The sequence below is a fragment of the Panthera tigris genome, chromosome D3 (genome assembly GCF_018350195.1).
Source record: "Panthera tigris isolate Pti1 chromosome D3, P.tigris_Pti1_mat1.1, whole genome shotgun sequence".
In the NCBI taxonomy this organism is placed as follows: Eukaryota; Metazoa; Chordata; class Mammalia; order Carnivora; family Felidae; genus Panthera; species Panthera tigris.
Window position 1 is genome coordinate 28678520 of NC_056671.1, and position 25219 is coordinate 28703738.

General features: G+C 37.5%; 1 protein-coding gene and 1 pseudogene across 1 annotated transcript in view; both read left to right on the forward strand.

Annotated features, from left to right (window-relative positions):
* The first annotated feature begins 470 nt into the window (after positions 1–470).
* CLTCL1 (clathrin heavy chain like 1) overlaps positions 471–25219 on the forward strand; it is a 131328-nt gene continuing 106579 nt past the window's right edge. The window contains exon 1 of the mRNA XM_042961804.1: positions 471–812. The gene's annotated coding sequence lies outside the window, so the exon portion shown is untranslated. The remainder of the gene's footprint in view (positions 813–25219) is intronic.
* Positions 6582–8145, forward strand: LOC102961706 (annotated as a pseudogene).

Below are 25219 nucleotides of genomic sequence, written 5' to 3' on the forward strand. Positions count from 1 at the left end.
TCTTTCCCAAGGGTGGTGGAAAAAAATTTATGTGTGTTGTCTCTCCCTAGCCTGCAGTTTGGGGCTGCTTTCTTTGCATGCTCACAAGCCATCTGCCAGAGCTTGCTCTTACCACCACCATTGAGAACAAACATAGGGAGCCAACCATAGGATGTGGCATGTGGGCGAGGTACACAGAGTTCTGGGGGTGCCTATGGACCAGATTGCAGGCATCTGCAGGTGAAACATCCTTAGCAGCTTGTGGGTGGGCTTTTTGATGGAGAATGCAATGTGGTTGATAGGATCTTCATTCCTTTAATGTCCTCCAGGAGTCCTATCTGCCACATTCCCAGCCTCTTCCTGGCCCTCCAGTTATGTAACTCATGATTCAGTACTCTGGCTGGCATGAGGAATAAATAGGCCCCTTTGGCAGCATACTGCACAGCTAGGAAAGCCAGGTGCTCACTCAACACTCTCACTTTCCCCTGCAGGAGAAACCACAAGCTGAGAAGATATCTTGGCCCTGAGCTGTGCCACCTTGGAGAAGGGGTGATGCAGATAAGTTAAAGTGTTCCTCTTGCCTTCTCCAATGCATCTAAATTCGTATTTTTTGCTTCAGTGGTATGATGGAACTTCTCCACTGGAAACTTGGACTTCCACAAAGACTCTTTCCTATAATTGATTGTCTAAGACAGCGTTCTCCAGGGGCTCATGGACCATGGCCAAGAGGGGCTGGAGTCAGTTCTTGGGTCACTGCAGGGTTCCTGTGAGGACTAAGGTCCATATGCCTATTACCTGATGCACAGTGAGCAAGACTCCTCCTGGATCCATTGGTATGTAGTACTGGATCCCATAGACTATAGATGGATGCCAAATTGTTGTTGTTGAGGAGGGTCACAAATGAGAGGAATATTATTAAGCCATCTTTCTGATGCCACTCCCTCATTTATAATATAAGCATTTACTGCTAAAATTCCCCTCTCAACATTGCTTTGGCTACATTCCACAAATTTTGTTATGTTTAATTTTTATTTTTGTTCAGTTCATTGTATTTTTTAAAATTTCCCTTGAGCCTTTGTCTTTCATCCATGGATTATTTTGAAGTATATTGTTTAGTTCCCAAGTATCTAGGGATATCCTGTTATCCTTATACTGTTGATTTCTAGTTACTCAACAAATTTTAAATTTGTTGAGGTTGTTTTATAACCTAGTATATGGTCCATTTGATTTATATTCCATAGGTGCTCGAAAAAAATGTGCATTTTGTTGTCACATGGAGTATTCTACACAACTCTATGAGATCCTGTTTGTTCCTCTTTTCTTCTCTTAGCTGATTTTAAAAACAATTGTATGAAACAATATGTTTATAATGTTTCTTTGGGCATATAACTTATAGAAATATAAAATACTTGCCAATAATAACACAAAGGAAATGGGTGCAGCAAAATTGTACTGAGCTAAAGAAATTACTCCAGATGCCAACTCAAATACACAAGAACAAATAAAGAGAACTGGAAATGATAATAAAGAAGGTAAATATTTTTTAAAGCTATAGATACGTATTTGCTCTCTTTCATTTTCTTATTTTAAAAGCCATTAAATTACATGAAGTAATAATTACAACAATGCATTTAGAGCTTAACATGCGTGAGGTATACTATATATAACAGTAATATCACAAAAAGGGGGAAAGGAATAGTGCTATATAGTTATGTTTATGTATCTTACTGGAATTAAGTTAGTATAAATCTGAACCTACCTCTGATAAGTTAAAATGTGTATAGTAAGTCCTAGAGTGACCACTAATGATATAACTTTAATATGTGTGTATATGTATGTGTATGTATGTATGTATGTATGTATGTGTGTGTGTATATATATAATTGAAAATCATTGAAGATGTTCATCAAAAAGTTAAACATAGACTTGTCATATGATCCATTAATTCTACTCCAAGGTATAAACCCTAAAGAATTGAAAACAGGGTATGCCAGCGTTCATAGCAGCATACTTCACAATAGCCAAAAAGTGGAAATAACCTAAGTGTCCAATCACAGATTAATAGATTTTTTAATGTGGTATATACATACAATGGAATATGCAACTAATATCATTCTGATACTAAAACCAGACAAAGACATCACAAGATTTCAACAAGGTGTCAAGACAATTATATGGAGGAGAGAAGTTTTTTTCAACAAATGGTATGGAGACAACTGGATAGTGAATCATAATTTGCTGGCTTCAGGTTGACAGCAATAATAATAATATATTGTGGGATTTAATAACGTGTATGACAACAATAGCACAGATTACAAGGGGATAAATTTGAAGTATGTTTAAATTATTTTTTTTATAAAAATTTTAAATTATTTATTTTTGAGAGAGAGACATGAGAGAGAGTGTGAGTTGGGGAGGAACAGAGAGAGAGAGGGAGACACAGAATCCAAAGTGGGATTCAAGCTCCGAGCTGTCAGCACAGAGCCCGGATGCAGGGCTTGAACTCACGAACTGCAAGATTATGACCTGAGCTGAAGTTGGAGGCTTAACCGACTGAGCCACACAGGCACCCCATTAAATTATTATGCTATATGTGAAAAACTATTGTATTACTTGAAGGTAAACAGTGACAAGTTAAATATGTATAAAGTCTAGTGCAACCACTAAAAATAAAACAAAAATAACAGTTATACTTATTAAAGCCACAATGGAGATAAGTGGCATTATAAAAATACACTGTTCATTCCAAACAAGGAAGAACAAAAATAAGTAAACAAGGCAGGAAAAAGTAGTAAAAAATACAGATAGGACAAATGAAAAAAAAATAGCAAGGTGGTAGACTTAAATCCAAGCTAATCCATAATCAAATATAAATGGTATGAAAAATATAAGTGGTATAAACACTCTGAATTAAAAGGCATGGATTTTCACTTTGGATAAAAAACAGCAAACTGCTATAATACTGCCTATAAGAAACCCACTTTATACATAAAACAAATAGGTTAAAAGTGAATGGATGGTATGTGACATTGTGAATATAACTAATGCCACTAATTGTGCACTTAAAATGGGAAAAATTATGTTATATGTATTTTAACACAATAAAACAAATAGTAAAGTTAAAAAGTGAAAGATTAGAAAATAAATTATGATAACAGTGTAGAAAAAGATTAACATAGCTAGTTTGACTGCTATGCTTTGATAGCATCTTATAAGGTTGGTCCTCGGCTGTTGTCTGGAAACTTAGATTTCAGGAGAATTTCTACCATTAACTGGTAATAGAGGATTGTTGAATCTAAACTTTTTGTACAAACAATATGGTATATGCTGAACACTTGCTTTCATCCTGGCAGTCTGGAATTTGATTATTCACCAGAATAAAGTTATCTTGTGATCATACCCCAATCAAAATCTTGGGCATTTAGTTTCTAATGACCTCTCTTGATAAACAACATTTCACGCAGGTTGTGACATCTTTTGTTGGGGGAACTAAGCATGTCCTGTGTGACTCCACTAGGACAAGACTCTAGAACCCCGCACTTAGTTTCCCCTGAACTGCACCCCAGTGTGCACTTGATTTATAGATTAAATTTATTCCTAACCAAATTTCAATCAGCTTTTTTTTGAGAAACTGCCAAACTGATTCTGTAATTTATTCAAAAATGCAAAGGAACTAGAAAAACCAAAAAATTTTGAAAAAAAGAACATAGTTGAAAGACCTACACTGATTTTGAGTTACTTTAAAGCTAGTCATATTGGGGTGCCTGGGTGGCTCTGTTGGTTAAACGGCCGACTTTGGTTCAGGTCATGATCTCATGGTTCATGAGTTCAAGCCCCGCATTGGGCTCTGTGCTGACAGCTCAGAGCCTGGAGCCTGCTTCAGATTCTGTGTCTCCCTCTTTCTCTGCCCCTCCCCCACTCACTCTCTGTCTCTCTCTCTCTCAAAAATAAATAAATATTTAAAAAGTTTTTTAAAGCTCAGTCATTAAGACAGTATGATATTTATACAAAAACATATAAATAGATGAATGGAATAGAATAGGGCATGCAGAAATAGACCCAAAGGTATATAGTAAATTTATTTTCAACAAAGTTGTCAAAGTAACTCAATAAAGAAAACATAGTATTTTCAACAAATGGTGCTGGAACAATTTGACATCCACTTGTTTAAATAATGAACTTCAGTTCACACCATGTCATTTTTTTTTATCTCAAAATGGGGTAAAGACCTAAATATAATATTTTTTTATAAAAGCAACTGGGATTCTTAATGATAACACAAAGGCATGAAATATGAAGAGAAATATAAAATATATGTCATCAACATTAAAACATTGGAGTGAAGTAAAGGAAGATAGAAGAGTAAGAAGAATCAGGAATCTGTCTCTCCACAATCTGTCTTTCCACAAAAATTATACTGGCAGAAATCATCTGATGTAAGTATTTTGGAACTCAAGTCTATATGGATGATTACAGCTTCCTGGGGAAAGCTTGGCTAGTAAATTGCAGTTTATTTTTATTAATTTCAGTTTTAGCACAGTAATGGCTACCCATTTTCCACCCATTGAAGCCTACAGCAAGCAGGCAAATCTATGTTCCTGGTGTGGCTTTCTGGAACCACCATGGACAATAAGGACCTTGTCCCCAAATATTAGTGTTTGGTATTCCCACTGTGAGCAATAAGGGCTGCAATAAGCAATTCCCACTGTGCCCACTGTGGGCAATAAGGACTTTGTCCCCAAATATTGGTGTTTGGTATTCTGATTTTTTTTTAAGGCAAGTATTTTTGTTTTGTTTTTATTTTAGGGAAAGAGCATGTACACAAGCCAGGGAGAGGGGCAGAGGGAGAGAGAGAAAGAGAGAATCTCAAGCAGGCTCCACACTCAGCATGGAGCCTGATGCAGGTCTCAATCCCATGGTCCTGGGATCATGACCTGAGCTGAAACCAAGAGTAGGATGCTCAACTGACTGAGCCACCCAGGTGCCCCAGTATTCTGATTTTTGACTGCTGCTTCTGACCACTGAGATGCAGCCCAGAGGCTGGCCACTGTTGTTTTAACTTGCACCAGTTGAAATTCCTAGCAAGGGACTGAAGAACAGTCCCTGCCTGGGGTATTTTTTCTCTCTGTTTCTTTTTACCTTTTTTTTCCCCTTTGAGAGTCAGACATTTAAGGATTATGACATTCAAAATCAGACATGTATACAGGGAAATTTAGAAAACTTCTATGTATACCCATGGAAACAGAGTGTCAGAAAAGAACTGAGAAGATCTCGAGCTTTCATCTCAGGCTAATCACAAGCAAAGACACCCTTGAACAACTTTAAAAACAGAGAGAGAGAGAGAGAGAATTCTGGAGAAGGGGAACAATCTGATTCCAGAGTTTCCACATTATGAAATTCAAATGTCCAGTTTCAACAACAAAAAATCACAGACATACAAAAGGGAAAAAGAAAAACAGTAAAGTATAGACCATTTAAAGGAACAAAATAAATCACCATGAGCTGTCTCTGAGGAACCACTGACATCGACTTATTAGACAAAACATTAAATATGACTTTCTTGGGTCACCTAGGTGCCTCAGTCAGTTAAGTGTCAAACTCTTGATCTCAGCTCAGGTCTTGATTTCAGGGTCATGAGTTCAAGTCCCACGCTGGGCACTGCGCTGGGCATGAAGTCTAGTTAAAAACTTTCTTAAAGATGCTAGAAGAGCTAAAGGAAAACATGGGAATAGACAGGAAGATGATGTATGAACAAAATGAGAACATCAATATCAAAAAGAGGTAGAAATTTAAAAAGAAATTCTCGAACTGAAAAGTACAATAAATGAAATAAAAATTCACTGGAATGTTTTAAAAGTATATTGGAGCAAGCAGAAGAAAGAATTGGCAAACTTTAAGATAAGGCTATTGAAATTATTTAGTTTAAGGAATAGAAAGAAAAAGGAATGGAGAAAAGTGAACTGAGCCTAAATGACCTGTGGGACACTATAAAACAGTCCAACATATATGTTGTAGGAATCACATAAGTAGAAAATAGTGAGAAAGGAGCAGAAAGAATATTTGAGGAAATAAGGATAGAGAACTTCCCAAATTTGGTTTAAGACATGAATCTACAAATCTAAGAAACTCAACAAATTCCAACTAGTATAGACAAGCCAACAAAACCCCCCACACATTATAGTCAAACTATGAAAATCCAAAGACAATCTTAAAAACAGCAAGAGGGAAACAGCTCCTCACCAGAAGGAATATCAATAAGGTTATCAACTGATTTCTCATGAGAAATCTTGGAGGCCAGAATGTAGTGTGCTGATATATTCAAAGTGCTGAAAGAGAAAAAAAAAAAAGTCCATTATTATTTCTATATTCAGCAAAACTCCTTCAAATATGAGGGAGAAATTCTGACATTCTCGGATAAACACTGAGGGAGTATGTTACCACTAGAGCTGTTCCACAAGAAATGCTAAAGGGAATCCTTCAAGTTGAAATGAAAGAATGCTAGACAGTAACTCAAAACTATATGAAGAAATAAAGATTGGTAAAGCTTGTGGATCCTTCCTGTGCTGCTTCTCTCTTTTGCTCAGGCCTGTGGTGCTGGCAGGATGGGCAAGTGTCATAGTTTTCATACTTCCAGGAAGCTCCATAGCCAATGACAAGATCAGAAGTGATAAACATGCCAGAAGGCCCATTTTGGCACAGCCCTGAAGGCCAACACTTTTGGTGGCACTTTCCACGCAAAAGAATTGTGCTGGAAAAAGTAGTCCTTGAAGCCAAATAGCCAAATTCTGCCATTAGGAAGTGTGTCAGGTTCCAGCTAATCAAGAATGGCAATAATAATAATAATAAAAATAAAAATAATAATAATAATAATAATAATGAACTATTGGGACCACATCAAGATAAAATCTTCTGCACAGCAAAGGAAACAATCAGCAAAACTAAAAGGCAACTGACCCAATGGGAGAAGATATTTGCAAACGACGTATCAGATAAAGGTTTAGTATCCAAAATCTATAAAGAACTTATCAAACTTACCCCAAAAACAAATAATCCTGTGAAGAAATGGGCAAAAGACATGAATAGATAATTTTCCAAAGAAGACATCCAGATGGCTAAAAGACACATGAAAAAATGCTCAATATCACTCGTCATCAGGGAAATACAAATTAAAACCACAATGAGATACCACCTTACACCAGTCAGAATGACTAAAATTAACAACTCAGGCAACAATAGATGTTGGCCAGGATTCAGAGAAAGAGGATCTCTTTTGTACTGCTGGTGGGAATGCAAACTGGTGCAGCCACTCTGGAAAACAGTATGGAAGTTCCTCAAAAAATTAAAAATAGAACTACCCTATGATCCAGCAACTGCACTACTAGGTATTTATTCAAGGAATATAGGTGTGCTGTTTCAAAGGGGCACATGCACCCCAATGTTTATAGCAGTGCTATTGGCAATAGCCAAAGTATGGAAAGAGCCCAAATGTCCATAGATGGATGAATGGATAAAGAGGATGCGGTATATATATATAATAGAGTATTACTCAGCAATCAGAAAGAATGATCGTGCAATTTGCAACTACATGGGTGGAACTAGAGGGTATTATGCTAAGCAAAATTAGTCAGAGACAAATATACTACTTTACTCATGTGGAATTAAGATACAAATAGATGAACATAAGGGAAGGGAAACAAAAGTAATATAAAAACAGAGAGGGAGATGAACCATAAGAGACTCTTAAATACAGAGAACAAACTGAGGATTGCTAGAGGGGTTATGCGTGGGGGGATGGGTTAAATGGGAAAGGGGCATTAAGGAAGACACTTGTTGGGATGAGCACTGGGTGTTATACACAGGGGATGAATCACTGCAATCTACTCCTGAAATCATTGTTGTATAATATGCTAACTTTGATGTAAGTTAAAAAACAATAATAATAAATTAATAATTTTTTTTAAAAGAATGGCAAAAAAAATCACAGCCTTTGTACTCAATGGTGGTTGTTTGAATTTTATTGAGGAAAATGATGAGGTTCTGGTTGCTGGGTTTGGTTGCAAAGGTCATGCTGTCAGTGACATTCCTGGAGTTCACTTTAAGGTTATTAAAATAGCCAATGTCTCTCTTTTGGCCCTATACAAAGGCAAGAAAGAAAGACCAAGATAATAACTTTTGATGATGAAAACATGGCAATAATAAATTTTCATTTACCAAAAAAAAGGAAATAAAGATTAGTATGTGACAATTATAAAAGCTAGTGCTATTGCAATTTTTCCTTGTAACTCCATTTTTTATTTTCCACATTATTTAAAAGACAAATGCATAAAAAGAGTTACTAATCTATGGCATTGAGCACCAAAAATACAAATATATAATTGTTGACATCAGTAAAAGGAGGAAGAATGAGCTGTATAGGAACAGATTTAAGTTGATATAAATTCAAATTAGATTGTTATAAATTTAGGATACTAAATTTAATCCCCATGGTAAGGACAAAAATGTATTTATACAACATACACAAAAGGATATAAGGGAATAAAGATTTTACTACAGACGGGTGCCTGGGTGGCTCAGTCAGTTATAACTTCAGCTCAGGTTATGATCTCATGGCTAGTGGGTTCGAGCCCCTAGTCGGACTCTGTGCTGACAGCTCAGGGTCTGGAGCCTGCTTCAGATTCTGTGTCTCCCTCTCTCTCTGCCCCTCCCTCCCTCCCTCCCTCCCTCCCTCTCTCTCTCTCTCAAAAATAAATAAACATTAAAAAATGTTTTTAACTTTACTACAGAAATAATCAACTGAACACAAAAAAGGCAACAATAGAATGAGATACATGAAAGGCCTATAAAGCATATAAGAAAGCAGTAGCAAAATAGCAGAATTCCTTCCTTATTAGTTTCTACTTTACCTAACTAAATTAAACTCTGCAGTCAAATGAGAGATTAACACAATGGATTAAAACACATGATCCAATTATATGCTTCCGATAAGTGGCTCACTTTCAGTCCAAAAACTCAAATTGGTTGAAAGTGAAAGGACAGAAAAGGATATTCCATGCAAATAGTAAATAAAAGAGAGCTGGAATGATTATACTAATATCAAACAAATAGACTTTAAAGAAAAAAGATTACAATAGACAAAGATATTGTATGTTAAAAAAGGTTTACTACAGAAAAAAGATACACTATTAACAAACCTAGTAACAGACCCTCAAAGTATATGAAGGAAAAATTGATAGTACTGAAAAGGGAAATAGTACTACAATAACGGTTGGAGACTTCAATAGCTATCTTTTAAAAAGAGATAGAACAACCAGACAGCTGATAATAAGGAAGTAAAGCAATTGAACAACACAAGAAACCAACTAGACCTAACAGACATAAACCAACACTCCACCCAAAACAGCAGAATATATATTCTTCTAAAGAGCACTTGGAAAATTCCTAAATAAATTAGGTCACAAACAAGTCCTGATAGATTCTTTAAAAAAATTGTTTAATGTTTACTCATTTTGAGAAAGAGAGAGAGCACGAGCAGGGGAGGGGCAGAGAGAGAGAGAAGAACAGAGGATCCCATGCAGGCTCCACAGTATCAACACAGCCTGACATAAGGCTCAAACCCACGAACTATGAGATCATGACCTGAGCCAAAGTCAGAAGCTCAATCAACTGAGCCACCCAGGCATCTGCCTAATTGATCTTTTAAAATAGATATCATACAATGTATTTTTGCTTACAATAAGAAGATGAGGGGTACCTGGGTGGCTCAGTTGGTTAAGAGTCCGACTTTGGCTCAGGTCATGATCTCGCAGTTTGTGGGTTCAAGCCCTGCATCCGGCTCTGTGCTGACAGCTCAGAGCCGGGAGCCTGCTTCGGATTCTGTGTCTCCCTCTCTCTCTGCCCCTCCCCGCTCATACTCTGTCTGTCTCTCTCTCTCTCTCTCTCTCAAAAATAAATAAACATTGAAAAAAAATTTTAAAAAAAGAAGATGAGGGGCGCCTGGGTGGCTCAGTCGGTTAAGCGGCCGACTTCGGCTCAGGTCATGATCTCACGGTCCGTGAGTTCGAGCCCCGCGTCGGGCTCTGTGCTGACAGCTCAGAGCCTGGAGCTTGTTTCAGATTCTGTGTCTCCCTCTCTCTCTGACCCTGCCGCATTCATGCTCTGTCTCTCTCTGTCTCAAAAATAAATAAATGTTAAAAAAAAAAAAAGATGAAGTTAGAAATCAATGACAGAAGGAAAAGAGAAAAATTCACATACATGTGGAGATTAAACAACACACTCTTCAACAACAAAAAGGTGAGAAAATCATGAGGGAATAAAAAGTACTTGAGTCAAATAAAAAAGAAAACACAACATATCCAAACTTATGGGATACCACAAAAGCAGTTCTCAAGGGAAATTTACAGTTGTGAATACCTACATTAAAAAGGAAGAAAGATCGGATGCCTGGGTAACTCAGTCGGTTAAGCATCTGACTGCACCTCAGGTTATGATTTTATGGTTCATTAGTTCGAGCCCTGCTTCAAATGAGCATGAGCCCCACTTCTCTCTCTCTCCCTCTCCATCTCTCTCTCTCTCTTTCTGCCCCTAGTGGGATTATCTTCCTCTCTTTTCCTGTCTCTCTCTGCCCTTTGTTCACTTGTGCTCTCTCTCTCAAAAAAAAAAAAAAAAAAAGAAGAAGAAGAAGAAAGATCTCAAATTGATAACCTAACTTCTCCAAATCAAGGAACTAGAAAAAGAGGAGCAAACTAAATCCAAAGCTAATAGAAGCTAATAGTGACATAATTAAGATTAGGATGAATTTAAAATAGAGAAGAGAAAAATAATAGAGAAAAATGATGAAACCAAAAGTTAGTTCTTTGAAAAGATCAGCAAAACTGACAGCTTTAGAGTGAGAAGGAAGAGGCAAAAAACTAAAAATATTAAACTGGGGACATTACTACCAATCTTACAGAGATAAAAAAAATATAAGTATATATCTGTAAAAAATTGTATGTCAACAGATTATATAATTCAGAATAAATGGACAAATTCCTTGAAACACACAGTTAGCTATCCTGACTCAAAGAAAATCCCAAAAGACCTATTATAAGTAAAGAGGTTTAATTAATAATTTAAAACCTCCCAAATTTCACAATGAGTGAAATCGTATGGTGTTTGTCTTTCTCTGATTTTTTTGCTTAGCATTATACTCTCTAGCTCCATCCATGCCATTGCAAATGGCAAGATTTCATTCTTTTTTATGGCTGAGTATTATTTCTTTGTATATATATTCTACATCTTCTTTATCCATTCATCAGTCCATGGACACTTGGGCTATTTCCATAGTTTGGTTATTGTAGATAACGCTGCTATGAACATCAGGGTGCACATATCCCTTTGTATTAGTATTTTTGTATTCTTTGGGTAAATATCTAGTAGTACAATTAATGGATCATAGGGTAGTTCTATTTTTAACTTTTTGAGGAACCTCCATACTGTTTGCCAGAGTGGCTGCACTAGTTTGCATTCCCACCAACAGTGTAAGAGGGTTCCCCTTTTTGCACATACTCCCAACACCTGTTGTTTTTTGTGTTAACTGTAGCTATTCTGACAAGTGTAGGATGATATCTCATTGTAGTTTTCTAATGTTTATTTTATTTTGAGAGTGGGGGAGCATGAGTAGAGGAAGGTCAGAGAGAGAGAGAGAGAGAGAAAGAGAGAAAGAGAGAGAGAGAAAGAGAGAAAGAGAATCCCAAGCAGGCTCTGTGCTGACAGCACAGATGCGGGACTTGATCCCACAAACCATGAGATCATGACCTGAGCAGAAATCAATGATCAGTCACTTAATGACTGAGCCACCAGGTGCCCCTGATTGTAGTTTTAATTTGTATTTCCCTGGTGATGAGTAATGTTGAGCATCTTTTCATGGGTCTGTTGGCCGTATGGATATCCTCTTTGGAAAAATGTCTATTCGTGTCTTCTGCCCACTCAACTTTTTAATTGAGTTATTTGATTTTTGGTTGTTGAGTTTTAAAAGTTTTTTAAAAATATATTTAGGATACTAACCCTTTATCAGATATGTCATTTGCAACTATCTTCTCCTATTCCATGGGTTGTCTTTTAGTTTTGTTGATTGTTTCCTTCACTATGAAGAAACTTTTTATTGTGATAAAGTTCCAATACTTTATTTTTGCTTTTGTTTCCCTTGCCTCAGGAGACCTATCTGGTAAAAAGTTGCTATGGCTGATGTCAAAGAAGTTACTGTCTGTATTCTCCTCTAGGATTTTGATGGTTTCCTGTCTCACAATTAAATCTTTAGGCCATTTTGAATATATTTTTCTGTATGGTATAAGAAAGTGGTCTAGTTTCATTCTTTGGAATGTTGCTGTCCAGTTTTACCAATACTATTTGTTGAAGAGACTGTCTTTTTTCCTTTGAACATTCTCTTCTGCTTTGTTGAAGATTAATTGACCATGTAGTTGTGGGTTCATTGCTGTGTTTTCTATTCTCTTCATTGATCTCTGTGTCTACTTTTGTGCTAGTACCATACCGTCTTGATCACTACAGCTTTGTAATATAACTTGAAGTCTAGAATTGTGATGCCTCCAGATTTTCTTTTCTTTCCTTTCTTTTCTTTTTTTTAGTTTCAGGTGTAGAATTTAGTGATTCAGCACTTACATACAACACCCAGTGCTCATCACATATGCCCTCCCTAATCCCCATCACTCATTTAACCCATCCCCCCACCCATCTTCCCTCCCAGGAACATCATTTTGTTCTCTTATAGTTAAGAGTGTTTTATGGTTTGCCTCTCTCTTCCTCCCTGCCCATGTTCATTTGTTTTATTTCTTAAATTCCACATATGAGTAAAACCATATGGCATTTGTCCTTCTCTGACTGACTTATTTCACTTAGCGTAATACTCTCCAGCTCCATCCATGTTGTTGTATGTGACAAGATTTCATTCTTTTTTATGACTGAGTAATGTTCCATTCGAGAGAGAGAGAGAGAGAGTGAGAGAGAGAGAGAGAGATAGCTCTATACACACACACGCACACACACACCATATCTTCTTACCCATTAATCAGTAGATGGACATTTGGGCTCTTTCCATAATTTGGCTATTGTTGATAATGCTTCTATAAACATCAGGGTGCATGTATATCCCTTCAAATCAGTATTTTTGTATCTTTGCATAAATACCTAGTAGTACAATTGCTGGATCATAGGGGAGTTCTATTTTTAACTTTTGAGGACCTTCATTTTTAAGGACTTTTTGAGGACTGGTACAGAGTGGCTGTATCAGTTTGTATTCCCACCAACAGTGTAAGAGGGTTGCCCTTTCTCTGCATCTTCACCAACATCATAGGGGGGAAAAGGAGACAGGCAAACCAAGAAACGCACTCTTAGCTATAGGGAACAAACTGATGGCTACCAGAGGGGAGATGGATGAGAGGATGGGTTAAATAGGTGATGGGGATTAAGGAGTACATTTGCGATGAGCACCAGGTGTTGTATATAGGTGCTGAATCAATAAATTGTACACCTGAAACTAATATTACACTCTGTTAAATAACTGGAATTCAAAACAAAAACCTAAAAAAATAATTTAAAACTTCCCAACAAAGACAAATACTGGGCCATATGGCTTTACTAGTGAATTCTACCAAACATTTAAAGAAGAATTAACAAAAATCCTTCTCAAAATTTTCCAAATAAATTAAAGAAGCAGTGACCTCTTCCTAACTCACTCTATGAGGCCAGCCTTATCTTTAAACCAAACCCAGATAAATACATCACAAGAAAAGAAAATTATAGATCAATATTCTTTATGCATACAGATGCCAAGAACCCTCAATAAAATATTACTAAATCAAATCCAACAGCATGATCAAGTGGAATTTATCCAAGGAATGCAAGAGTGAGTCAAGATAAGAAAATCAATGTAATACATACCCTAACAGAAAGATGGGGAAAAAAATCCCAATTGGTATGGGAAAGGCATTTGACAAAATCCAGAACCCTTTCATAATAAAAACTCTCAGAAAACTAAGAACAGAAGTAAAATGACCCAATATGATATAGGGTATCCATTAAAAAGTCCACAGCTAATGTCATACTCAGTAGCTGAAAATGAAAGCTTTGCCTCCTAAGATCAGAAACAAACAAGCTCAGGATGTGTACTTCCACCACTGTTGTTCACATTGTAGAGGAAGTCCTAGCCAGTGCTGTTAAACGATAAAAATAAATAAAAAGCATCCAAATTGAAAGAACAGGGTAAAACTATATTTGCTGATGACATGACCCTATATATAGAAAATGCCAAGTGATCCACAAGAAAGCTACTAAAGTGAATATACAAATCTAATAAAGTTACAGGGTATGAGACTAATTCTCAAAAACCTGTTGTGTTTTATGGTACACCAGCAATAATCCAAAAAGAAAATTAAGAGATTCTGTTTTTTGTTTTAATTTGCTTCTTGTTTGTTCAAATTTTTATTTAAACTCTGGTTAGTTAACATATAGTGTAGTATTGTTTTCAGGAGTAGAATCTAGTGATTCATCACTTACATGTAATAGCCAGTGCTCAGCAAGAAAGCACTCTCCTTAATACCCATTTACCCATTTAGCCTATCCCCCACCCACATCCCTCCATCAACCCTCAGTTTGTTCTCTACCTTTTAGAGTCTCTTATGGTTTGTATCCTTCTCTCTTTTTTTCCTTTTCCCTTATGTTCATCTGTTTTGTCTCTTAAATTCCATATATGAGTGAAATCATGGTATTTGTCTTTCTCTGCCTGCCTTATTTTGCTTAGCATAATACACTCTAGCTCCATCCACATTGTTGTCAATGGCAAGATTTCACTCCTTTTGATGACTGAGCAATATTATATATATATATATATATATATATATATATATATATATATATATATTTCCATAGTTTGTCTATTGTTGACAATGATGTTATGAACATCAGGGTGCGTGTAACCCTTAATCTGCATTTTTATAGGTATGTACCCAAATACCTAGTAGTGCAATTGCTAGGTCATAAGGAAGTTCTATTTTTAACTTTTTGAGGAACCTCCATACTGTTTTCCATAGTGGCTGCACCAATTTGCATTCCCACCAACAATACAAGAGTGTTCTCATTCTCTGAATCCTCACCACCATTTGTTGTTTCTTGTGTTGTTAATTGTAGTCATTTTAACATGTGTGAGGTGGTATCTCATTATGGTTTTGATTTGTATTTTGCTTCTGATGAGTGATGTTGAGCATCTTTTCATGTTTCTGTTAGCCATCTGGATATCTTCTGTTAGCTATCTAGATGTCTTCTTTGTGAGGTGTTATCTCATCATGATTTTGATTTTCTAATAGCATTCCCCCAAATTAATATTTAGGAATAAATCTAATCAAGGAAGTAGAAAACTTGTACACTGAAAAACAAAAAATGCGTTGCATCTGTAAATCACTTAACTAGTGATTTACACTTAACTAGTATTGACATCTTAACAATATTGTCTTTTGATCCATGAACATGAGTTGTTTTTTCCCATTACTTATGTGTTCTCTAATTTCCTTCAGCAATGTTTTTATAGTATTCAATTTACAAGTCTTTTACCTCCTTGGTTAACTTAATTCCTCAGTGTTTTTTTTTTTCTTGTTGATATTATTGTAACCAGAATTGTTTTCTTAATTTCTTTTTCAGATTGTTCACTGTTAGTGAGTAGAAATGCAATTAATTTGTTTATTGATTTTGTATCCTGCTACTTTGCTAAATTTATTAGTTATAATAGTTTTTTCCCAATCCTTAGGGTTTTCTACATATAAGATCATGTTACCTACAGAGATAATTTTATTTCTTTCTTTCTAATTTGGATACAATAGAATATTATTCAACCATGAAAGGAATGAAACTTTGAAATATGCTACAACATGGAAGGACCTTCAAAATACTATGCTAAATGAAAAAAGTCAGACACTGAAGGGCAAATACTATACTATTCCACGTGTATGAGGTACCTAGAATTGGCAAATTCATAAAAGCAAAAAATAAAATAGTGGTTTCTGGGGCTGGGGAGGAGAGAATATGAAGTTATTTTTTAATGGGTTCAGAGTTTATGTTGGGAATGATGAAAAAATCTTGGGTATACATAGTCAATCTGATACACAACATTGTGAATACATTTAATGCCATTGAATTAAATACTTATAAATGGTTAAATGATAAATATTAAGCTATGTATGTTTTACTACAAAAGAAATGAAGACATTTTGTTCTTCACAACATTGTAAAGAAAACAAAAAGGCAAGCCCCAGTTTGGGAGAACATACTTGTAAAATGTATAATCAATACAAGGCTTATATCTAGAATATTAAGATATTTTACTATTGGGGCACCTGGGTGGCTCAGTCGGCTGAGCATCGGACTTCGGCTCAGGTCATGATCTCACAGCCAGCTCATGAGTTTGAGCCCTGCATCAGGCTCGCTGCTGTGAGCACAGAGCCTGCCTTGGATCTTCTGTCCCCCATTCTCTCTGCCCCTTATCTGCTTGCGTGCTTTCTCTCAAAAATAAATAAATCTTAAAAAAAAAAGAGATATTTTACTATTTAAAAAAATTTGGGGGGGTGGGGAGCTGGGTGGCTCAGTTGGTTAAGCGTCTGACTTTTTTTTTTTTAATGTTTATTTGTTTTTGAGAGAGAGAGAGCATAAGTGGGGAATGGGCAGAGAGAAAGAGACACAGAATCTGAAGCAGGTTCCAGGCTCCAAGCTATCAGCACAGAACCCCGCACAAGGCTCAAACTCTCTAACGGGGAGATCATGACCTGAGCCAAAGTCCTACACTCAGCCATGACCTGAGCCAAAGTCTGACGCACAGCGGACTGAACCACCCAGGTGCCCCAAGCGTCTGATTCTTGATTTTCGCTCAGGTCGTGCTCTCACAGTTTGAGGGAGAGAGATAATCCCAAACAGGCTCTGAGCTGTCAGCACAGGGCCCCACATGGTGCTGGATCTCACGGATCGGATCGTGAGATTATGTCCTGAACATATCAAAAGTCAGACACTTGACTGAGCTACCCAGCCTCCCCAAAGATATTTTACTATTCAGTAAGATGAGCCAATTAAAAGTGGGCAAATATGGGGCACCTGGGTGGCTCAGTCGGTTAAGTGACCAACTCCAGCTCAGGTCATAATCTCCCCATTGGTGAGTTTGCGCCCCACATTGGGCTCTGTGCTGACAATTCAGAGCCTGGAGCCCATTTTGGGTTCTGTGTCTTCCTCTCTCTCTGCCCCTCCCCTACTCACACTCTGTCTCTCTCTCCTTAAAAAATAAATAAACATTAAAAAAATTTCAAAGTGGGCAAATAATTTGAGCAGATATTTCACCAAAGAACATACACAGGTAGTAAATAAGTATCTGAGAAGATGTTCAGCATCATTATTATGGAAATGCAAATTATTAAAATTAAAATAAGATACCTTCACACATCTCCTAGAATGGTTAAAATTAAAAAGAGTGACCATATCAAGTGTTGATGAGTATGTAGGGAAAACAACTCTTACACGCTGCTGGCAGATGTAAATGATAAAACCCCTTTGGAAAACAGGTTGGGCTTGGAAGTTTCTTAAAATGTAGAAGGTACAACTACTGTATGACCCATCTGTTCCACTTCTAGGTTTTTACCCAAGAGAGGTAAAAGCATAACATCCAAACGCCTGTACAGAAATGTTCCATAGCAGTTTCACTGGTAGTAGTCAAAAACTTGGAAACAACCACAATGTCCATCAACAGATGAGTGGATAAACACACTGTGGCCTATCTATATAACAGAAAGTTATTCAGCAATAAAAATAATACAAGATTGATACATGCATCAAAATGGGTGAATCTCAAAATAATGATGCTGAATGAAAGAAGCCAGACCAAAAATAGTATAAGGTATATGCTTCCATTTATATAAAATCCTTGGAGCACCTCAGTCAGTTGGGCATCCGACTACGGCTCAGGTCATGATATCATGGTTTGTGCGTTCAAGCCCCTCATGGTGCTCTCTGCTATCAGCACAGAGCCTGCTTCAGATCCTCTGTCTCTCTGCCCCCGCCCCCGCTCACACATGCATGTGTACACTCTTTCTCTCAAAAATAAATAAACATTAAAAAAACATGAAAAAAGGGTCACAAGGAAACTTCTGTGGGTGAGGGATAGATTCATCATCTTGACTATGCTGCGGGTTTCATGGGGGTATATTTATATGTCTGAAACTTACCAAATTGTACTTTAAATATGTCTAGTTTGAGATATTTCAATAAAGCTGTAAAAAAAAAAAAAAAAGCTTGCTGGGTTGTTTCTTTTGGCTTACTGTTCCATGCAGATATTTTCTAGATTCTTTTATTACAACAATTTGTAATGAAATATTGTATACATATATATGAAGATACATACATACATACATGTTGTAGTGGTTCTAAAAATATGTTCACAAATTCCTTGATTTTTGTGATGGTTAATTTTATGTGTCAACTAGCCTGGGTCACAAGATGGCCAGATCTCCGATTAAACATTATTCTGGATGTGTCTGTGAGGGTGTTTCTGGATGAGATTATCATTTGAATTGATAGACTGAGTAAAGCAGAATTCCTTCCCCAGTGTGGACAGGCCTGGTCCAATCCACAGAAGGCCTGAATAGAACAAAAGGCAGAGTAAGAGAGAATTTACCTCCTTTTTTTTTTTTTTTTTTTTTTTTTTTTTTTGAGACCAGTCTGCTTCTGCCTTTGCCTCCTTAACTGTATGAAACAATTCCTTATTGGGGCGCCTGGGTGGCTCAGTCAGTTAAGCGTCCGACTTCAGCTCAGGTCACGATCTCGCGGTCCGTGGGTTCGAGCCCCGCATCGGGCTCTGGGCTGATGGCTCAGAGCCTGGAGCCTGCTTCCGATTCTGTGTCTCCCTCTCTCTCTCTGCCCCTCCCCCGTTCATGCTCTGTCTCTGTCTCAAAAATAAATAAACGTTAAAAAAAAAAAAAAGAAACAATTCCTTATTATAAATGTGTGTGTGTGTGTGTGTGTGTGTCTGTGTGCACGCGCATGCCCTTGGGGGGGAAATTAGATTTAAAACTTCTTTAATGTTCATTTATTTTTGAGAGAGAAAGAGACAGAGCGTGAGCAAGGGAGGGGCAGAGAGAGAGGGAGACAGAATCTGAAGCAGGCTCCAGGCTCTGAGCTGTCAACACATTGCCCGATGCTGGGTTCAAACCCATGAACAATGAGATCATGACTCCAGCCGAAGTTGGACACCCAACCAACTGAGTCATCCAGGCACCCCAGGAGGCAAGTAGGTTTAGATGAAGTCATAAGGGTGAAGTGCTCATGATGAGATCAGTGCCCTTATAAGAGGAAACCAGAGGGCACATTACATGCTCTCCCTCCTGCTTTCCCTTTCTCTCTTCCCTCACGCACCTCTGTCAGGTGAGGACTCAGCAGAAAGACAGCTATCTACAAGCCAGGAAGAGGGCCCTCACCAGGAACTGAATCAGGTGGCACCTTGATCTCAGACGTTCCAGCCTCCAGAACTGTGAGAAATAAATTTCTGTTGTTTAAGCTACCTACTCAATCTATGGTATTTTGTTATAGCAGCCCAAGCTAATACAATACGCCTCCCATCAAAAACTGAAGCTTAATTTCCAAGCCCATGACTACTAATTTAAGTCCAAATTACTAGACTTAGTAACTCACTTTTTATAACATAGTAAAGCAGAATAACAGTGTGTCAGTCTGATACCTTGTTAAAAAAGACTTTGGGATTTTTCTCCTCCCTCTCCTCTTCCCCCTCCTTCTCTCCTTCACCTTTTCCTTCTCCCTCTCATCACTCACTCTGGGACAAGACAGCTACCAAGTCATGGGGACACTCAGGCACTCCTTGGAGGGACCCATTGGAGAAACTGAGGCTTCCACCTAATAGCCAGTGAGGAACCGACGACACCCACATGAATTAGCATGGAAGTGAATGCTTTAGCTCCTGTTGAACCTTCTGATCAATGCAGCTCCTGCTGACAGTTTGAGGACAACCTCATGAGAGATCCTGAAGCAGGCTTACTCATATTCTTTTTTTTTTTTATGTTTTTATTTATTTTTGAGACCAAGAGAAAGCACAAGCTGGGGAGGAGCAGAGAGAGAGGGAGACAGGAACTGAAGCAGGCTTCATTTACACTGACAGCAGAGAGCCCAGTGCAGGGCTCAAACCCATGAGCTGTGAGATCATGACCTGAGCTGAAGTCGGATCCTTAAAGGTGCCCCTCACTCAGATTCTTGTACAAAATTCAAGATTCTTGTACAAAACTGAGATTCTTGATACAAAAATTGCATGAGGTAATTATTTGTCATTTTAAGGTGCTTAGTTGGGGAAATTTGTTATGTAGCCATACAAAATACAATTGAATAAGTCACCGAATTTTCGCAAAAGAAAAACACTCATTTAATCAACGCTCAGAACAAGAAAAAGAACATTAACAGCATCCCTGACCTATCCTGCCTTCCCTTTCCAGTCACAAAACCCACGAAACAGAAGTACCAACCTATTTTTTATACATAAATTAGTTTTGCCTGTTTTTCTCTTTAAAGAATGGCATCATACAAAATATCCCCTTTTATGTCTGACTTCCTTTATTCAACATTATGTCTGTGAACTTCCTCCATAACATTGTGTGTAGCTTTAGATCATTTGTTCTCATTGCTTTATAATATTCCACTGTGTGACCACACTACAATTTATTCATCTATTCTGCTGTCAGTTGGCATTTGGGTGGTTTCAATTTGGGGGGTGTTATAAATAGTACTACAATGAATGTTCTAGTTTTAATACACATCTTCTAATTAATATATCTATGTATTTTTGTTGGGCATGTACCTGGGAGTAGAATTACTGGATCACAAAGCAGTCCTCTTTCTTTTTAATTCTTGAGATACTGTAATTTTTTTTTTTTTTTTTTTTTTTTTTTTTGGCCATCTGAATGATCATTCCAACCCCTTTGTGGATCTGTTTCTGCTGTCTTTATTTCTTCTTGTTCTATCCTATTGTACTTTATTTCCTTGGGTGATTAGTTGACTGTGAGCTACTAATCTCCTTGGAATATTATCAGTAAGACAGTTTTGAGGTGTAGGATGAAGATGCCTCTCTGAAGGTCACTAGAATTGCTTTAACCAGGCCCCTAGGTGGCACTACCAGTCTAGGAGCACCACAAACTAAAGTCATGGCTTGGGGTTTTATGGACAAATTAAAAGATACAGATTTGGCCTGTCAGTGTATAGGAGGCCTGGCTTATCCTTACAACTTCTTAGAGAGAGCTCTGTCCTCCCCACCTTGCCCTGTTAAACCACCCAAGCAGCTTTCTTGATGTCCTCTCAGGGTGGAGCTGGCTTGCTGATGAGTCATCCTGACCCTGAGGGCAATATCTGGTGTCCTGCTTTTATGCTATTATATTCCTAACCTTGGGCAGGATCTGTGTTTTGTCTTTTGTCCATGCACTTCTTTTGAGGGTTCAGACAGGAGACACATTGTCTACCTGGGGCATGTTTTGCTCATGATGGAGCAGGAAGCTCTCCGAAGAGTAACTGATGTCTTGAAAGGACCAGTTATAGAACTCATGCCATGTCATTTCCATCTACATTCCATTGGCCCAAATAAGTCATATGGCTAAACCTAAAATTGCCATGGGAAAGTTGTACTTCATCTCAATAGTGAGATTGGGTAGCAAGTAAATATTACTTGAATAACAATCCAAACTATCTCAACCCACACTTTTGTTCACAAATATTCATTTTAATTCAGCATGAAAAATATGCTCATCCCATCCTGAGACCTCAAAATCTCCATTAATCACAGCATGACCCTTGAAGTCCAGGATTTCAAGATCTACATCAGCTGTACATAGATGTACACACTAAAATTTTACACAAGTTACTTGCCCCCTCTCCCTGTCCCAACCACCCAACATACACTGGTGGAAAAGGGACAGGAGTACTGCAATAAATACTCCCAGTGGCAAAGAATGAGAGTGGCAAAGTGGAAGAATGAGAGGCAAAATGGTCACTGGCCCTTAAAAATTACAAAATATCTCTGGGAATAAGTTGCCAGGCATCCCTACCCTGTGAGTAGGAAATACTCCTTGTGAACAGTTCCCCAGTTCACCATTGTCCACTCTTCTTGGCTCCACCCTCTGGGAGATCATTCTCCTTGGCCACTTCTGAAGAAGACATCAAAGAAAATGCTCTTATAGTGGTTGATAGCTTTCTTAGCATACTCAGCCTGCAGAAAGTTCAGGGCCCAGACATCTTTTTCATCTCAAACAGCATCGCTGTCTTTTTAGTCTAGTGTGGCAGTGCTTTTACCAATACCACTCCAAAACCTTTATGGGTGTCTTAGTCTTCGGGCTGCTATAGCAAAATACCACAGACTGGGTGATTTGTAAAGGACAAAAATTTGTTCTCACAGTTCTGGAGGATGGAAGTCCAAGATGAGGTGCCAGTATGGTTGGGTTCTGGTGAAGGCCCTCTTTCAAGTTGCAGACTGCCAACTTCTCAGAGTCCTTGCAGGGTAAAAAAGTCAAGGGAATTTTCTCAGGCCTCTTTTTTATGAGCACTAATCTTACTATTCATGAAGATTCCACCCTCATGACCTAATCACCCCAAAGACCTACCTCCTACTACCATCATCTTGGAATTAGGATTTCAACATATGAATCTGGAGAGGACACAAACATTCATACTTTACAGTGGGCTTTCCATGTATTTGATTCCATGTGCCAAAGTCATGAGTGAACTCTACGTGCCAAAAACCATTCCCAAAATTCTTTTCAAAACGTCTCTGAATTTACTTTGAGCACATTAGGCTTCTACAGAAACATAATCTTTATAGGAGTGCTCTTATCCAGCTGAAAGCCTCTACCAGGTGCCACCCTAACAAAATATGTCACAGCTACACCTTCGATTGATATTTACCCTGGGCCAATGTCTTACTGGCCAAGTTTTAGATATGGACTTCTTCCTGAGGTTGCGTGGTGCACATTTGATTGATTTAGAAAGTCTCATTTTCCATCATTGCAACTTTGGCATTCTCACCATTGCTTTTAAATTCAGCTTGCAAATTGGTCATTTTCTGAGGGCATTTTTGTGTGTATGTGGTAGAACCTTATTGAGTGAAGCTAGAAGCAACCCGTGTTTTCAATATTTGCCTTATTCTTTTCACCCATTGATAAAAGTTCATTAGATACATTTGCTTTTTCACAAGATAGTCAGTCTACTAGGGCTGCCATAACAAAGTACCAAAGACTGGGAGGCTTAAACATCAGAAATTTATTTGCTCACAATTCTGGAAGTTCAAAACAAAAACAAAAACAAAAACAAAAACAAAACTGTCAACAGGGTCTTTCTCCTGAGGTCTCTCTCCTTGGCTTGTAGATGGCCTTCATTTCCCTGTGTCCTCACATGGTCATTTCTCTGTGTGTGTGTCCTAATCCCCTCTTTTCATAAAGACCAGTCAGACTGGATTAGGTCCACCCATATGACATCATTTTAACTTAATTACCTTTTTAAAGACCCTATGTTCAAACACAGTCACATTCGGATATTCTGGTGGTTAGGACTTCAACATATGAATTTCAGAGGAGCATAGTTTAACCTGTAACATATACCAGAGTCAATTTTGTCAGTTAATAAGACAGATCTCCATTTTTTCAGTTTTGTTAAACAGCTTCTTACTACCACACCACCTGGTCCCAAAGAAATGCCATATATTTCTGGGTTTTGATATGTAAGTACATCATTTCCAGGTACCAATTTCTGTATCTGTTAATAATACCACAATAATGCAATTATCACATTGCCACAATAATGTAACAGCCTCAACCTCTCTATGTCTTATGCTTATGACCACATGGACTTTTTTTTTTTAATCTCATTCTAGGTCTGTGGGTTGGTTGGGGTTTGGATGATCTTGACTAATCTTGCATCCAGGCTTCAGACTGGGGTTGGCTCTTCTCCACATGCTCCATTCTGAGCTTCAAGCTGAAAAGCCGGGGCTACTGGGGACATGTACTCATGGATACAGCAGAAGTTCAAGAGCGCAAGCCCAACAATAGAGGGCATTTAAACCTCTGTTTCAATCATGCCTGCCAGCATTCAATCAGCCAAAGACAGTCACAGGGCTACATCTGAAACCAAGGTGTGAAGAGGCACTTTAGTTCATGACAAAACCATGGCAAGAGTACGGATGAATCCTACTACAGAGAATTAAGACATGGGACCAGTCATTTAATCTACTACAAATCTAAATTCTCCATACCCTTTTCTCAGATGATGCTTGGATTTTGATATGAGAATACTTTATATCAGCTTATTCCACTCCTGAGATACATACTATGATTTCATACATTTTAATTTTAATTCTGATATTTTTTTCATCCCAGAGGCATTGTTATTATTATTTTATGCTATACAGTCATCTTTCATTTAGATTTACCAACACATTCTTCTTACTGAATTTCATTCTTCCTTTATCTCAGATTCTCCATTTGAGGTCATTTTATTTTTGCCTGAAGAAAATCTAGTAGTGTTTTGTGGTTTTTTTTTTTTTTTTTTTTTTTTTTTGTTCAGGTCTACTGGTAATTAACTTCCCCAGATCTCATTTGTCTGCAAATACCATTCCTAAAGGATTTTTTTTTTCATATATAAGATCTAGGTTAACTTTTTTTTCTTCACATTTTGAAGATATGGTTCTTCTGTGTTCTGGCTTCTATTGTTTGAGAAGTCAGTTCTCAGCTTAATTACTGCTCCTTAGAAAGTAATCTGTCTTTTCACTCTGGCTGTCTTTAAGATTTTTTAAAAGCTTTCAGCAAGTTTACTATGATATGCCTAAGTGTGATCTGCTTTTTCTGAATGAATTCTGATTGAAATATGTAATGATTCTGGAACTTGAGGCTTGATCTATTTCATCAATTTAAAAAAACTCCAAGCCATTATTCTTTCAGACATTGCTTCTGCCTCATCCTCTCCACTTCAAGGACTCCACTTACATGTATGTTAGATCTTCTTACTGTATCCTCTCTATTCATCTATATTCTGTATTTCCTATCCTATTCTCTCTGTGCTTTGATTTGGATATATACTCTGACCTAACTCTAACTTCATTAGTTTTCTCTTTCCAGCTACGTATAACTTGCTAACAAGCACTATCCACTGAATTTTTAATTTCAGTTATATTTTTCAGTTATAG